The 16,641-nt window shown below is 40.2% G+C and overlaps 1 long non-coding RNA gene across 5 annotated transcripts in view; it reads left to right on the top strand.

Moving 5' to 3' along the window:
- Window positions 1–16,641, top strand: part of LOC144371774 (uncharacterized) — a 201,767-nt gene that overhangs the window by 7,503 nt on the left and 177,623 nt on the right. Inside the window, exon 3 of one of the 5 annotated variants that reach the window (XR_013431880.1) lies at window positions 13,018–15,661. The exons of 1 other annotated variant lie outside the window; for it this stretch is intronic. This is a non-coding gene — a long non-coding RNA (uncharacterized LOC144371774). Of the gene's footprint in view, window positions 1–5; window positions 3,163–3,492; window positions 4,593–7,259; window positions 9,360–13,017; window positions 15,662–16,641 lie in introns of those variants that run through there. 3 more of the 5 variants (XR_013431878.1, XR_013431881.1, XR_013431877.1) reach the window with 3 other exon arrangements.

Raw genomic sequence — 16,641 nt, 5'->3', positions numbered from 1 at the left:
GTTAGGGAAGCGAACCCCCCTCAGTCTGGCAAGGAGTAAATCTGCTGAAAGTAAACAACAAGATGGGAGGGGCATCAGTGAGGTGGCTCTTGTTCCCATGTCACCATGTCTTGTGGAGAGATGCAGCAGGGTCCCATGGAGACCACATGCACAGGAGTTGCACCACAGCTAAGGAGCCAAGGCCAAGCGCTGCATATCTTCATTCGCATCTGAGTGAAACAAGGCTGTTTTGGTACACACTGGGAAGGAGCGGGGTGTGATGCATGGCAGACAGTTCTGCCTTGTGAGGGTGTCAGGAGTGGCTGAATAGTCCTGCTGGTGTGAGGGTATTAGGCGTAGCAAACAGTTCCGAGCCAGCCGTGCCTATGTAAATGTTTCTGTTTCCAGAATGAGGACAGGGATGCAACAGGGTCTTCTTACCAATTGCAGCTGCTGCCTGACTCAAGGGACATGGTGTCTTATGCTGCTGCAGGGCTGGATCTAGGGGAAAAAGAAAGCATTTAAATACTCCCCTTCCCCAACTCCCACACCTCTTAGGGACTAAGGTATTCCTTCCTTCCTCAGATGCCCAGGTTGTTGTTCTTTCCATAGCCACATAGTCCATTTGTTCTAAGTCACTGGCCACTATTTCTCCTCCCTTCACAAGGGCCTCTCCCACCTGCACCCACATGGGTGATGGCTAACTGAGCACTGTGTTAGAACTTGAACAACCCAGGAGGCAGGGTTTCCTTTTCTTTCTTTCTTTTTTTTTTTTTTTAATGGTACCGAGGACTGAACTCAGGGGCACTCAACCACCGAGCCACATCCTCAGCTCTTTTTTATATTTTATTTAGAGGCCCTGAGTTGCTTAGGGCCTCGCTAAGTTGTTGAGGCTGGCTTTGAATTTATGATCCTCCTGCCTCAGCCTCCCCAGCCACTGGGATAACTGGCGTGCACCACTGCTCAGGATGTCCTCTTAATACTGCCCAAGCAGGACATTGTAGGTGTATACTAGGGTTCATGAATTTCACCACCTAATAATTCTCCTTGTGGTCAGCAGCCTTCCACACCCAGCAACTGAAACCAAGTGGTAGCAGAAGCAAAAAACTGCAGTCATCTTCCTATGTTGCCTAATTGCCACCTTAGGATGAAGCCAGTCAGGCTTTTGGGCACCAGGAGCAGCAGGGAAAAAAAAAACATCAGAAATAACTGGAAATAGAGTGAGATTGCAGACATGGAGTGCCAGTCTCCCGCTCCTCCTCCCTCCATCTGACCTTCCCTAAGCGGTGGGAAATTTTAATAATTGATCAGAAAAAGTATTCCATCATGTGCATATTCTAGCACTGTCTACTACAGATAGTCTCAGATGTTTATGAGAAAGAAAAAATTTAATAACTGTTTCAGTTTTAATACAGATAAGCTTAAGTAATAGCCTTTGTTACTATCCTTACAAGATAAGAAGAATGTCTCCTGATTTTAATCTATAAAATTAATGCAAGCCCGTGTTCTAGTTGAGATATAACTAAAGTCAGACTTCTCAAGATTTAAACTTCCTAAATTAGATTTGTGGATCAAATAAGTTATCATTGTTTCCACTGAATATTGAAGATCACAAACATAAAATGGCTTTTTACTAAATGAAATTTTAGTTGCAGATGTCATTTCAAAGGATTGGCGCTTATAAATTTCGTGTAAGTTTACAGATCATAAGGGTTTAATGTGTTAGCTAAAACTGTAATTTCCAGATCTTTAGTTAACCTTTGCTAAGATTTTAAATATTAGGCTGAATTCATTGCCAATCTTTGGATATTTAGATAGTTTCTAAGTAAAAGAATATATAAAGCTTTTGGTCACTAAACATAGCTTCAATTTACCCTTATTTGCATGTATTATAAAATGGTATACATTTACTGGTACACATTAAAATGTTCCAGTGCTTTGGATGATGTCATATGCTCATTTTGCCACCTTAAAATTTATATAGCTAATCTGAAAATTGTGCTCAGAGAAAATTAGCTAGATGGTTCCTGGTTTTCTCTTGGTTTAGAGAAAACAGAAGTTAATTATTTAGATTAAAAGAGATTAAAAATAATCAAGACTATATATGATATTGTAATTACATAAAATATAAATATGTCTGGAAGAAAACAGATATGATTTGTTACCTAAGGATACTATTTGTTAAAATGCGTGTTTCAATGTAACATTAACATTGTTTTGTTTAATATGCTAAGACTGATTATATTTTTAAATTAAAGTTAAAGCCTTTTATTATTTCTTTTTTTTTTTTTTTTTTTGAGAGAGTGAGAGAGGAGAGAGAGAGAGAATTTTTAACATTTATTTTTTAGTTCTCGGCGGACACAACATCTTTGTTGGTATGTGGTGCTGAGGATCGAACCCGGGCCCCACGCATGCCAGGCGAGCGCGCTACCGCTTGAGCCACATCCCCAGCCCCTTTTATTATTTCTTTACATACCTAAGTATTTCTGTCCAAGCACATTAAAATGAAAGAATATTAAGAAGTTGGGCTGGGGTTGTGGCTCAGTGGTAGAGCACTCACCTTGCATGTGTGAGGCCCTAGGTTCGATCCTCAGCACCACATAAAAGTAAATAAATAAAATAAAGGTATTGGTTTCAACTATCACTAAAAACAATAAATATTTTTTTAATAAAATAGAATATTAAGAAGTGGTGTCACCAAAAATTGCAGAGTAGGGTACTCCCTCTACAAAAGCAACTGATGAGCTAGGAAAAACTGTCGCGGTGAACTTTTGCAGAACTTCAAAATCTACTCAAACCAACCAGGGGAAGACTAGTGAAGACAAAAGCATTGAGGTAAGACAGCACCTGCCCGCAATCTCCCATACTGGTGGCAGCCATGGGGACAACAGTCCACACTCCTGTTGCAGGGTGCTAATTTCAGAAGGGGCAACATGAACCATCCTCTCAACTCATCTGTGTCATCTGTGGTGATGGGCTTATACTTGTCCATTGGTTCCTCAAAGGACAGTACAAGGTCTACCTGTGTTTCACTCAACTCAGTATTCCCAGGCCCAGCTTCCTAAACAGCTTTTGCAAAAAGCATTTAAAGGCACAAGTATTGACTATAGTAATCTGGGATAGGGAACAACAATCAAAACAAAAAAATAGACCAAAAGACCTAGGTAGGAAAAGATTGGGAAAGGAGATATATGGGTGAATAAGGACTTTTAAAAGTTCCCAACTATACCTGGTGGAAGGTATAGCTTTCTATATCAAGAAAGCCACAGGTGTGGTAGCGTAGGCCTGTAATCCCAGTGACACGGGAGACTGAGGCAGGAGGATCACAAGTTGGGAGGGCAGCCTTGGCAGCTTAGAATATCCTGTCTCAAAGAATATAAAGTCTGGTGTTATAGCTCAGTGGTACACTGCCCTTAGGTTTGATCCCCAATACTGAAAAGAAAAAAAAAAAAGCCACATTCATGCCCAGGGTTTGCTGCATGTTCTGAAAAGATCCTAAACATTCACCTCTAGCTGGTCATCAGGCTCCCAGCCATCAAGATGTGAAGAGAAAGACCAAGATTGTAAATGGCCTGGCCAAATGTTAAAGGAGGACCCCAACACGGAGCCTGTCTGCAAGGACTGGGAAAGTGTTTGTGTATTCTTCTCCCTCCTCCTCCTCCTGTTTTTGACCCTTAAGCATTTCAGGAAACACTGTCAAAAGTCTTAACCATAAACCTGTAGTCTCAGCTGCTCTAGAGACTGAGGCAGGAGGATCATGAGTTCAAAGCCAGCCTCAGCAACTTAGCAAGGCACTAAGCAACTCAGTGAGACCCTGTCTCTAAAAAAAAATACAAAATGGGGCTGGGGAAGTGGCTCAGCAGTCGAGTGCCCCTGAGTTCGATCCCTGGTGCCCCCCCCCACCCCACCCCCACCAAAAAGACTTAACCATAAGCTAACAGAACAGAGACTTCAGTGCCACATGACAAAGAATACAAAATGGTTTTGAAAAGTCACCAAACAAGGAAACAACCCATATAAATCAATGAAATAAAATTTAAAGTCCAGAAGACCCCATATATCTATGGCCAATGAATTTTTTGACTCACAGAATCATACATATTTACGGTTACCATGTGATGTTTCAATACGTGTACACATTGTATAACGTTCAAGTCAAACATTTATCTTTTGCTAAAAACATTCCATATTCTTTCTTGTGACTTTTTGGAAATATACAATGCAATGTCATTAATAGGTAATGACTGTACAATAAAACACCAAAACGTATTTCTCCTGACTGTAAGTTAGTACCTCTTGATTAGCTTTTCCCTATCGCCCCTCTCCCTACTCTCCTCAGCCTCTGTTTACCACTATTTGACTTTGAACTTCTGTGAAATCAATTTGTTTAGATTCCACTTGCGTTTGTCCTTCTGTGCCTGGCTTAGTAACTTCCAGTTCTATCCATGTTGTCACAATAGAATTTCATCGTTTTTATACCTGAATAGTATTCTATTGTGCATATATACCACATTTTTTTTTCTATGTTCACCAGTTGGTGATTGCTTAGATTGATTCCATTTTTCGGCTGTCATAAATAGTGCTACAATAAACAGAAGAATGCATATGACCCAGCAATTCTACTCATGAATCTGAACAGGTATATGTGTGTGTCCATGTATCTTTTTTCAAAAGAATTAAAAACAGCCATACAAACACATACTTACATACAAATGTTCATAGCAGCACTCTTCACAGTACCCATAAGACGGGAATAACCCAGATGTCCACCAATCCATGCATAGATAGATAATCAAAGATCTGTGTAATGGAATATTATTCAACCATTAAAAAAGAAAAGAAAGAAGAAAAAAAAGAAATATTGATACATAAAAGGTTCAGGGATGAACCTTGAAAACATGCTTGACTGAAAGAAGCCATGCATAATAATAGGTCCTATATTGATTGCATGAGGCCATTTGCATGAACTACCCAGAATAGGTAAATCCTTAGAGACAAAAAGCAGATTAGGGATTACCAGCACAGCGGGGGAGTGACTGCTTAATGGGTATAGGCTTTCTTTTGGGGTGAGGAAAATGTTTTGGAACTGAATAGATGTAAAGGTAGCACAACACTGTGAATGCACTAAATGTTGCTGAATTGTACACTTTACTTTTATACTATGTGAATTTTAGCTATATATAAAAGTATATTGCTGGGCACAGTGGCACATGCCTATAATCCCGGCAGCTCAGGAGGCTAACGCAGGAAGATGCGAGTTCAAAGCCAACCTCTATAATTTAGCAAGGCCCTAAGCAATTTAGCAAGACTCTGTCTCAGTTTTTAAAAATGTCTAAAGATGTGGCTCAGTGGTTAAGTGCCCCCTGGATTCAGTTCTCAGTACTTAAAAAAAAAAAAAAGTATGTTAAGAATATTTTTTAAAGGTAGTAGTAATGGTTAAAAAAATTAAGGGTATATTCAGTATTGGTAGATTTATTTTAAAAGGCATATAAAAGCCGGGCCAGGCAGGGTGGTGCACGCCAATAATCTCAGCAGCTCAGGAGGCTGAGACAGGAAGATTTCGAGTTCAAAGCCAGCCTCAGCAAAAGCAAGGCCCTAAGCAACTCAGTGAGACCCTGTCTCTAAATAAAATATAAAAAGGGCTGGGGATGGGGCTCAGTGGTTGAGTGCCCCTGAGTTCAATCCCGGTACACCACCCCCACAAAAAAAAGGCATATAAATTTTGCTGCAAAGTATTATATAGATGATATACAAAAAAAGTGTAAAACTAGATTTAGATTTTCTTCTTTGTAAAAATAGCTAAGTAATTCTCTACCTGGATAACAGAGGTTCCTGTTATGACCTGTTTTTATTGTCATGGTACATATTTTGTTAAGACCCCCAAATACTCTTTTTACTTCTTTATACTTCTAGAAAACTCTTGAATAATTTTGACAAAAGTTTCTCATTTTTAAGTAAGTTCCTAAAACACAGTTAATCGTTACTGTAGTTTAAAAATATTTACAACTAACTGTATATTAGGTTTTCTAAAATGACAGCTATGTTAGTGTCCTCTGTCTCGTGACAGTTCTTGACTTTGTCTTTCCCTTATCAGAGCCTAAATATGAAATAATAAAACTGTTAAGGATGTCTTTTATGCCTAAGCTCTCTTCGGATTTCCTGGAATGGCCTCAACAAAAATTTGCAAGTTCAAAGCCAGCCTCAGCAATGGTGAGGCACTAAGCAACTCAGTGAGACCCTGTCTCTAAATAAAATACAAAATAGGGCTGGGGATGTGGCTCGGTGGTCAAGTGCCTCTGATTTCAAGCTGTGGTACCCACCCCCCACCAAAAAAAAATTTGCTCCTTTACCCTATAAAAAGGAAAGATAATAGAAATACTAGTTAGAGCCAGGTGTGGTGGCATATACCTGTAATCCATTGACTCCGGGAGGCTGAAGCAGGAGGATAGCAAGTTCAAGGCTAGCCTCAGCAAATTAGTGAGGCCCTAAGCAACTCAGCAAGATCTTGACTCTAAATAAAATATAAAAAGGGCTGGGGGAAAAAAAAACAAGTTAGGTTTGTTTCAGCATTCTCCACATTTAAGTAACTCAGAACTGTTGTGAGAACTCTGATTTCCCAAAGTTAAGGTTGTAGGGGCTGGAAGAGTCTGACCATCAAAGGAGTTCAGTCTTCCTTGGTTCCTTGTATATAAAATAAGCAGATGAAATACATTTCAGTGACTGCGTGCTTTCAGGTTAAAGGAGATGGATCATGTGCTAGCACACAGACTGGTATAAAAGCTTCCCACAAAGGTATTTTCTTTCTGGGTGCCAGTTGCCTTGTCAATCAGGGGCAGTCCTCTAAGATATAAAACAAAAGGTGCTGGAAGTTTGCCAGTGTCCCTGCTGTTCATACTATATTATTGCTACTGGGCAATTTGGACTCTGTCCTTATAAATTAGTTGTGTTTTACCCCAAGAGAGGATTCTGCTCCCTTGTGTTCTGCTAGCGCTGATTAACAGCACATTAGCCAGGGTGCTCAGCCATATTATCACGGCAGAGATAAATTGACTAATTTTTAAACCAGCATTGGTGGGAAAGCTTTATTACTGTTTTATTTTTTATTAGTTCATATTAATTATACCGAGTAATGGATTTCACCGTGGTTATTCGAACACGCACGTCACATATTTTGATTGTTTCCACACCTCCACCATGACCCTGCTTATTCCCTCCCCTGACTCCCCTCCTTCTCTCTAATGGTCTCCCTTCTGCTTTCATGTCATCTTGATGTTTTCTAGGTTCCACATATGAGAGGAAGCACGTGATCCATGTCATTCTGAGTCTGGCTTATTTCTTTCACGTAACATGATGTTCTCCAGTTCCATCCATTTTAATGCAAATGATATGACTTTGTCCTTTTTTATGACAAATAATGCTCCAATGTGTATGTACACCACATTTTCTTTATCTATTTATCTGTTAATGGGAATGTGGGCTGATTCCATAACCTGGCTATTGTGAATTATGACACAAAAAAAAAAAAACATGAGTATGCTGGTATCTTTGTAGTATGCCGATTTTAACTCCTGGGGCTTTATACCAAGTTGGTGGAAAAATTTTAAATATGCAGCTAAGTGCATTTTCTACTTGCCTGTGCCATAATTCTCTCAAAACTCTAAAGATGGGATAGAAACTGGAGCTATAGCCTCAGATCTCCTTTAAAAACCTCCAAATATGCTAGGTGTGATGGTGCATATGTGTAATCTCAGCAAATCAGGAGGCTGAGGCAGGCGGATCACAAGTTGGAGGCCAGCCTCAGCAATTTAGCAAGGCCCTAAGCAACTGAACAAGACCCTATCTCTAAATAAACTATAAAAAAGGCTGGGGATGCTGCTCAGTGGTTAAGTGCCCCTGGGTTCAATCCCATACCAAAGAAAACTCCAAGTGAATTATATTTAGTTGCCCCCAGCTATGGATATTAATATGTTTGCCCATTATATATCTGTTCTGAGGATCAGCAAAGCTAAGCAAAAATCCACAACTTAATAATGGAAAAGCTGCTTGTCTTTGTTTTCTACTCAGGAAATTGTGATTTTTCTCTCTAGTGATGCTAATTCTCCTCTAGAAATGCTACTAAATATCTTTGTACACTATCACATCTTAGCCAGGTGCAGTGATACATGCCTCTAACCCCAGATACTTGGGAGGCTGAGGCAGGAAGATTGCAAGTTTGAGGCCAGCCTAGGCAATATAGTGAGGCCATGTCTCAAAATAAAATTAAAAATAAAATAAAAAATAAAGGCTGAGGGTGTAGCTCAGTGGTAGAGCAATTACCTACTATGCACAAGGCCCTGGGTTCAATCTCCAGCACCATGAAATAGATAAATACACACACACACACACACACACACACACACACACACAAAAGTATTACTTATAATCTTCACTGCCCACATCATTTATGGTCTTATGTTCAACAGGTACAAGAATTTTCATGACATCCTCTAAAATAGTGATGTCAATAAGCAGCTCTTTTGCCCCCCCCCCCAGGGGACATTTAGTTATCACATCTGGAGGCAGGGTACTGCACTGAGTCAGCAGGAGTCAGGAGTGCTGCTCCACAGCCCACAGTGTACAGGACAGCCCCCCTACAACAAAGATTTATCTGGTTGAAAACGTCACTAATGCTAAGATCAAGAAACTACTCTAAAACAGCCTTCTTTGCAATTTAAAACTCAGAGACTTTGTCCTCTGGAGAATGATCACAGAAAGGCTTCCCTCCAACTTTGATGAGAAGGTCATTACCAGGTACTACTAACAAAACAATAATACTCCAGGATATTGATCCTTGCACTCAGGTCTTTCAAAGAGCTATAGGTCACCCCTAAATTACTGGAAGACCAAAGCAGCCAGAGACCTCAAACTGATTGTTCTGAATCCTTCAGAAGCAAGTGACAGCATAAAGCAGGCAGTTTTCACCCACCCGTGCACAAGACATTTTTTTTTCTCTTTACCAGTTTAAGTCTTAGATTATTGACTTCTTTAACCATGTTTATGGTCCTATTCTTTATTTTTTTTCTTTTCTTTCTTTCTTTTTCTTTTTTTTTTTTTTTTTTTTTTTTGGTACCAGGGATACCACTGAGCCTCATCCCCAGCCCTTTTTTTTTTATATTTTATTAGAGACAGGGCCTTGCTAAATTGCTGGGTTTGAACTCAGGATCCTCCTGCCTCAGCCTCCCGATTCACTGGGATTACAGTTGTGCACTACCACACCAGGCTTTTTTATTTTTTATGATTCTATTAATATTGTCCATTACAGCCTTAATCACTGCTTGATGATTATCCTACAATGGCTTCAATTTGTGTATGATTGATCTCAAAAATAGAATTCAACCAACTATTGAGTTTATATTCACTTTTATAAAAAAAACTAGGCATTTATTAACCTTTGTTTCCAACTTCATTCCCAGGCTTCTTCAGCTTAATCAACTACAAAGAATAAATTGTGTATAAGCAAAAACTGAAAAGAGTTTGCAGTGTTCAAGGGGCTTGGGCTTAAAAATATTAGAAACCACTGGGTAAAGTAGCTCATGCCTGTAATCCCAGCAGCTCAGGGGGCTGAGGCCAGAGGATCACAAATCAAAGCCAGCCTCAGCAACTTAATGAATCTCTAAGAAACTCAGTGAGACCCTGTCTCAAAATTCAAAATAAGGGCCGGGGGATGTGGCTCAGAGGTTGAGTGCCCCTGGGTTCAATTCCTAGTACAAAAAAAAAGAAAAAAAAAAAAAAGAATTTAGCGACCTAGATTTTATCAGAGCCACAAACAAAACAATTTTTTAAAAAACAGTCATACGGGCTGGGGTTAAGGTTCAGTGGCAGAGCGCTTGCCTAGCATGTGTGAGGCACTGAGTTTAATTCTCAGCACCACATATCAATAAATAAAATAAAGGTCCATTGACAACAACAAAAAAATATATTAAAAAATAAACAGTCATAAACTATGCATGGTGGCACATACCTGTAATCCCAGCAGTTTGGGAGGCTGAAGCAGGAAGAGCACAGATCAAAACCAGTCTCAGCAACTCAGCCTGGCTCGAAGCAACTTACTGAGACCCTATCTCTAAATGAAATATTTTAAAAATGCTGAGGATGTGGCTCACTGGGTTCAATTCCTGGTACAAAAAAAAAAAAAAGGTCAGAATATAAATAACAGCTTCCAGTAATTTCTCCAAGTTTTATCTTCTTAAAAAGTTGAACAATTCACTCTGCCTGATTCTTAGAAGCCTCATCAAAATTCTCTACAAGATCTAGAATTTCATCATCATTATTCTTCCCACTAACAAAGGGTGTTTTTCCACCCACAGATTGTTTGGGGCAGAACTTCAGCCAGTCTCCTTAAGCTAGTCGGACTGTCTACCCCAAGTTGGTCTAAGATGCTGGGTAGCATTTCTGCCACCTGCATTGTATCAGCATGGCCTGTAAATGGTGAAGAGGTTTGCTGCCAGAGAGGCCTGAATTTTAGGGTTGTTGATGTGGATCACAGTTTCTTGGTCTGTAAACATATTCACTGCTTCATTTTTTGGTACCCAGGATTGAACTCAGGAATACTCGATCACTGATCCCCAGCCCTATTTTGTATTTTATTTAGAGACAGGGTCTCACTGAGTTGCTTAGGGCCTTACTAAGTTGCTGAGGCTGGCTTTGAACTCACCATCCTCCTGCCTGGGGATGTGGCTCAGTGGTGGCGTGCACCTGAATTCAGTTCCTGGTATCCCCCCAAAAAAGATTATTGAATTTTAGGTACTGTTGAGTGACAGGTAGTGGAATATTCACTAAACCAAAGTTCAAAACAAGGATTGCCAAATATTTTGAGGTGGTCAGTTCTTCAGTAATTTCATTTGTAAATATATTTTCTTAATTTCTCAAAGCTTTCTCTTTTTGCTAACCCAACAACCAGAAATGTATTTTCTGTCCTAGAACCTAGACTGTACTGAATCCAAACAAGTCAACTTTGAGGGTCACCAAGACAGAAAAATACACATGGATGAATCTGTACCCTGAAAACTGACTGGGCTAAACCTTTATCATGCCCTGGGAATCATTGTATAACAATTTTTTTCACAGCAGAAAAGTTAGATGACATTGCCTTATATTTGACAGTAAAGTAACAGTTCTGTCAAACTGAATTTCCACATCACTCTGTTATTTCCTCTTTATGGATGTTGTATCCAATTATTCTGACATTGTAGGTCATGATTTAATGTCAAAGTATTTTTTCTTTGACAACAGAACACTTTTCTAGATAGAACAAATAATAAATAGATTGAAGAGACCAAGCAGATACCTGTATTGATGAGTAGTGACTCTGAACCATGGCCCATCTGTCTCTGTTATGTAATTGTCCCAGCCCATTTACAAACTCTCCCAGTCCAAGCCTGACCTCAGCCAAATACTAGATTGTGTTTCAAAATCATTGGGACTGTTGGCTTTGACTCGAGAAAAACAGAATAACTAGAATCTAGCCTCAGTGCAAACCAGTTCTGCCTTATTATTTTTATATATTATTAATCTTTTTAGTTGTAGATGGACACAATATCTTTATTTTATTTATTTATTTTGATGTGGTGCTGGGGATGGAACCCAGGGCCCCACAAGTGCTAGGCAAGCGCTCTACCGCTGAGCCACAATCCCCGGGCCCTCTGCCTTATTTTTTGAAATGCCCAAAGCCTGAATACCTCCCATTGTTTTAGAACTGATTAGAAGCCACAAGGACAGAAAAACCGGCTAACAGTGGACAGGGGCTCATTTTTCTCATACATCTAGATGTCCTGGAGATTAGCAACTGCTGGGAAATGGGTTCAATGTCTCAACTGTATCGGGATCTTTTGCTCAGTAACTTCATGGCCATGAGTTAGTGGCTGCAGCTCCACACAACATGAAACAGAGGGAAAGAAATGGTCCCAGAATTTTTGTCCCTTCGAAAGTAAAACTTTCCCAGAAGCCCTCCAGTGGATTTCTGCTTGAAGTTCATTAGTCAGAAACAGTGTAGTACAGCCACTATTCCGTGCAGAAGAGGCTGGGAAACAAAGGCTTTTGTAGCCCCTGGAATGGAGACCAGGGAACAGTGAGAGCCTACCAGCCCTTGGGAAGCTTGGGTAATTTTCTGCTGTTAGGTCTATGCAGTGGGACACAGGGCAGAAAACTTAAGAAGGAAATCAAAGTCATTCTGTCTGGGAAGTTCAAAATCTAGTTCCATCTACTTCTCCAAAATACAATCAAAGCTGCCATTCAGGCTTTATTGACTCTCATTCCCTTTGGAGTACTGCATGAAGTGACCCAATTTCATTTCTCACTAACATGCATTTGCTCACACTGTTAGCTCAGCCGTAATGAACCTCTTTTCTCATTTCTGCATATTAAACATTTTATTTATTCTTTACAACCCAGCTCAGATATTATCTCTTCCGTGAAGTGTATCCTAATCTCCCCAAATGGAAATTATCGGTGAGCTCCAAGGCATGTTATCATCTAAAATAGCAATAACTTGGGCTGCAGCTGTTGCTCAGCGGCAGAGCGCTTGCCTAGCATGTGTGAGGCACCGGGTTGGATCCTCGGCACCACATAAATAAATAAATAAACAAACAAACAAATAAATAAAGGCATGCTGTCCATCTACAACTATAAAAAATTAATAAAATTGCAATAACTTGAGTACTTCACATAGGATAGCTCAATCTTCACAACCACCCAATGAGATAGATGTTGGGTTTCCATTGTCTGGTTGCCAAAACCAACACACAGAAAAGATAGAGCACACAGCTAGTAAGTGCTAGAGGGGAGACTGGACCCCAGCCCTGTGAAAGGCCAAAACCCACCCCCTTTACACCATGCCACACTGCTTTCCCCACACCCCTGACTGCAAGTGGATAAAAGTCGGGTAGAAATGGTATCTTACTCACAGTTAGCCTCTTTTCTACCCCTTCCTTGCCCATCCCACTGCCTTAGAATTCAAAGGTACTCAAAACAGTGTCTTGGTTTGCTTGTTTCATTTTGCAGGACTGGCCATTAAACTCAAGACCTTGCACATGCTAGGCAAGTACTCTACCACTGAGCTGCATCCCCAGACCTCAAAACAGTTGCAAATGCAGAAGCAAAGTGAAGGCAAAACAGTACCTATGTCCTGTGAGGGTGCTGGGATCAGAGTTCCTCTTCGTGGAGCAGGTTGGCTGCAGAATAAAGCGAAGAAAGAAAAAACTGCGAAGAAATCCTAGGGCATGAGAAGGAATTTTAGAAAGCAAGATGGGACAGCTCTTTAACCTTAGGGGTTGAGTTCCTACACTAGAAAGAGAGCTGGGAGCCCGCATTGGCTTACTTATACTGGGGAAACTTCAAAGGTTTTCCATGGAATGTTCTTTTAACAAATAAGGTAGGAGGTGGGCTGTCCAGTTTCCAAGGGGTTACACCCAACTGCGGAGCTATGACATTGGTCTCCTTGGCCCATGGAAGACAGAGGTCAGTGCGTTGCGCAATCCATCAGGTAGGAGGAGCCACGAAACAGATTGCAATGCTTAAACCTAAATCTCCTCGGCTCAAGGCCAAGGGAAGAGCTCAAACAGCTCAAGGGTGGCTTCCCACACCTAAGAAAATGATTAAAAATCAAATTGTCTGGATTCAAATCCTGGCTTACTTCATCCTCAGTTTTCTCACCAGTAAAACAGGAATAATGATCCTTTTCTCTATCTTATATTTTATTGGGTTTAAATGAAATAATACATATGATATACTTAAAAAGTGCTTGGCACATAGTAACTGCTCATTAAATGTTAGCTTTTTTTGGGGGGGGGGGTGCTGGGGATTAAACCCAGGGCCTTGTGCATGCAAGGCAAGCACTCTACCAACTGAGGTATATCCCCAGCCCTAGCTTTAATTTTTTTCAATAGCCTTTGTCCAAACTAGAATAAAAGATCTTAAGAATAGAAGGATCATTTTCAGATAGGCCCACCTAATGGACCAGAATGTAAATAGAGCATTACAAATAATTTACTGAATAATTCTGCTTGTGTCATATAATTGTTCCTGTCACATTACTTAAATTTATTTTTCATCAACATGCAACATTGATGACTCTCTTCTCTTAACTCCACAGCCTACCCCAATAAAGGAAGAAACTTAGCAGGCCTTCAGTTATTCAGTTCCATGTTCTACCTGTACCCCTCACATACTGAGATAACTCTTTCAAAAATAGTTTACATATCTAAGAAATAAGTAATTTTGCAATCATCCGGGTCTGAGGAAAAGTTTAGAGATGCTTATTTATCAAAAATGTTTTCATTTCACACTTCAAGTTGAATGCTAGTGAGGCTGGGGATAGAATTCTAGGATCAAAATAATTTTTCCTCTGAACTTTCAAGATACTGTCTTATAGTATTAGATACATTATTACCAATTTCATGTTCATTTCTTTATAGGTAATCAGTCTATTTTTCCTCTGAAAGTTTTAGGATTTTCTTTAAATGTCAAGATCTAAAATTTCACAATAATATGTATAGGTGGGGGATCTGTATAATTAGTGTTGGTAATTATAGTAGCTTGAAGACTCATCTTCTTGAGCTCTGATAACATTCTATTATTTCTTTATTCTCTTATCTATGAAGAGTCACTATCAACAAACACTTAAAATGTCTGGATCTATCTTCCATGTCTCTTGATGTGTATCTTTTACTTTTCATTTCTTTGCTCCTATGCATTATACTCTGGGAAAAATCTCCTGGCCCAATCTTCATTTGTGTTTAAGGCTGAGATCAGGCCAGTATTCATTGTTAGGTGTGTATATTTGGATGGTTTGATACCTGTGCTGAACTACTCAGTAAAGGTCCCCCCACCCCCAGTACCGGAGATAGAACCCAGGGGTAGAGCCACATCCCCAGCCATTTTTTTATATTTCATTTAAAGACAGAGTCTCACTAAGTTGCAGAGGCTGGCCCTGAACTCTCAATGCTCCTGCATCAGCCTCCCAAGCCATTGAGATTACAGGCCTGCATCACTGTGCCCGGCACAGTCAAGATTTTGAACATCATCCTTAGATGTGTCCGTTACCCTTTTTAGCTCATCTCTTGAGTTTTCTTTTAATTTCAATGTTCATATATTTCATTTCCAAAAGCTCCAGTTATAACTCTCTGTTCATGGGCTTTCCTCTAGAATATTCCTGAGGATATGATGTTTCATCCTAAAGTCATCCTCAGTTTGCTACTGTTTCTTCCATTTGGGAAGTGTGCTAGCTTACTTTTTTGGTTGCATACTTCTTTCTTTGAGATACTTTGTTATTCTGTCTTTGGGTTTTTTGTTACATATACTGAATTTGATATTGTAAGCCATGAGAGGGTCTAAAAGTTTCACTTATCTGAATGAATCTTCAGCATAGCTCTAAAACATAATAATTTTTGCACAGACATCATTATAGCTATGGAACAATGCCACATAGGAGTGGGGTCTCCTCTACTCTAGGCAATGGTACGTGGGAAGCTTTAGGGGTTGGTTAGAAATGTCTCTTCAAAAATCAAAATCTCACAGGCTAGGGCTGGGGCTCAGTGGTAGAGCACTTGCCTAGCATGTGTGAGGCACTGGGTTTGATTCTCAGCACCACATAAAAATAAATAAAATAAAATAAAGGTCTACCAACATCTAAAAAATATTCTAAAAAATCTTTGTTAAAAAAAAATCAAAATCTCAAGGATATATCTATTTGGGGCTTGAAGTCCAAATTTATACTACTCATGTTTTAATAATCCTAAAACTATAAAAGTCAACATTAAAAATTGATCCTAAAATTAAAAAAAAAAAAAAGAAAATTGGTCCTGGTCCCCTTCTTAAGAACCTGATATGCCGATGGATGATTAGTTTTGCTAGTCTGTTGCCTTACAGATCCAGATCCACCCTTCTCGGCCCTGCTTTGTGGCACTGAACCTTTTAAACATTTCTGCTTTGCCAGATAGCGCAATGCCGGCACTTGGTCAGGTGAGGGTGCTGGAGGAACAGTGCAGAGCCCAGCGGAGGCGGGAGCTTTTCTTTCTGGTCTGATATGTTTACTTTTCCAGAAAGCTATGGTGCAGTTGCCAGTGGTATGCAGGAGACTGTAGCATCCACCTTTCAGCAGTTTTCACCCGAATCCCAAAAGATGAAGTCCTTGTCAGCACCGCACAGGAGGCCCAGTGGCATGCACCCAAACAGGCATTCCCTGCTCACCAGCCGCAGCACCCCAGCACCCTGGTGGGCAGCCGCCTGATCTCCAGCCTTGGCCAGCAAATTGTGGGCCAGCTCTGCCCTTTTTGGCCTCCCGAGAATTTTTCCACCATCCAACAAGGCAGCCATACAGTCGCACAAACTCTGCGGCTTAGCCTGGGCTGGGAGAAGGAGCAGAGCGTCTGCCTCCCTGGATCTGTTTCCTCAGCTCTAGAAGAAGCTGCTCCCTGCTATGCTATTTCTCTATTTTTTTTTTTCAAGTTTTCTTTTATCCTTTTAGGGATCACCTTTAACTAGTTCTTTGCATTAATTAGGTTCAAATTTCTGGTATGGTTTCTGGGGCCTGATGGGACCCTAATTGATAACACCTGGCAAAAGTGCAGGCAAAGAGCCCTGGCTAGATTGGATTCCCATGGAAACCACACCCCACTGTGCTTGAAT

The sequence above is a fragment of the Ictidomys tridecemlineatus genome, chromosome X (genome assembly GCF_052094955.1).
Source record: "Ictidomys tridecemlineatus isolate mIctTri1 chromosome X, mIctTri1.hap1, whole genome shotgun sequence".
NCBI lineage: Eukaryota > Metazoa > Chordata > Mammalia > Rodentia > Sciuridae > Ictidomys > Ictidomys tridecemlineatus.
Note: the sequence above shows the minus strand (reverse complement) of the source record. Positions and strands in the feature narration are given on the sequence as shown.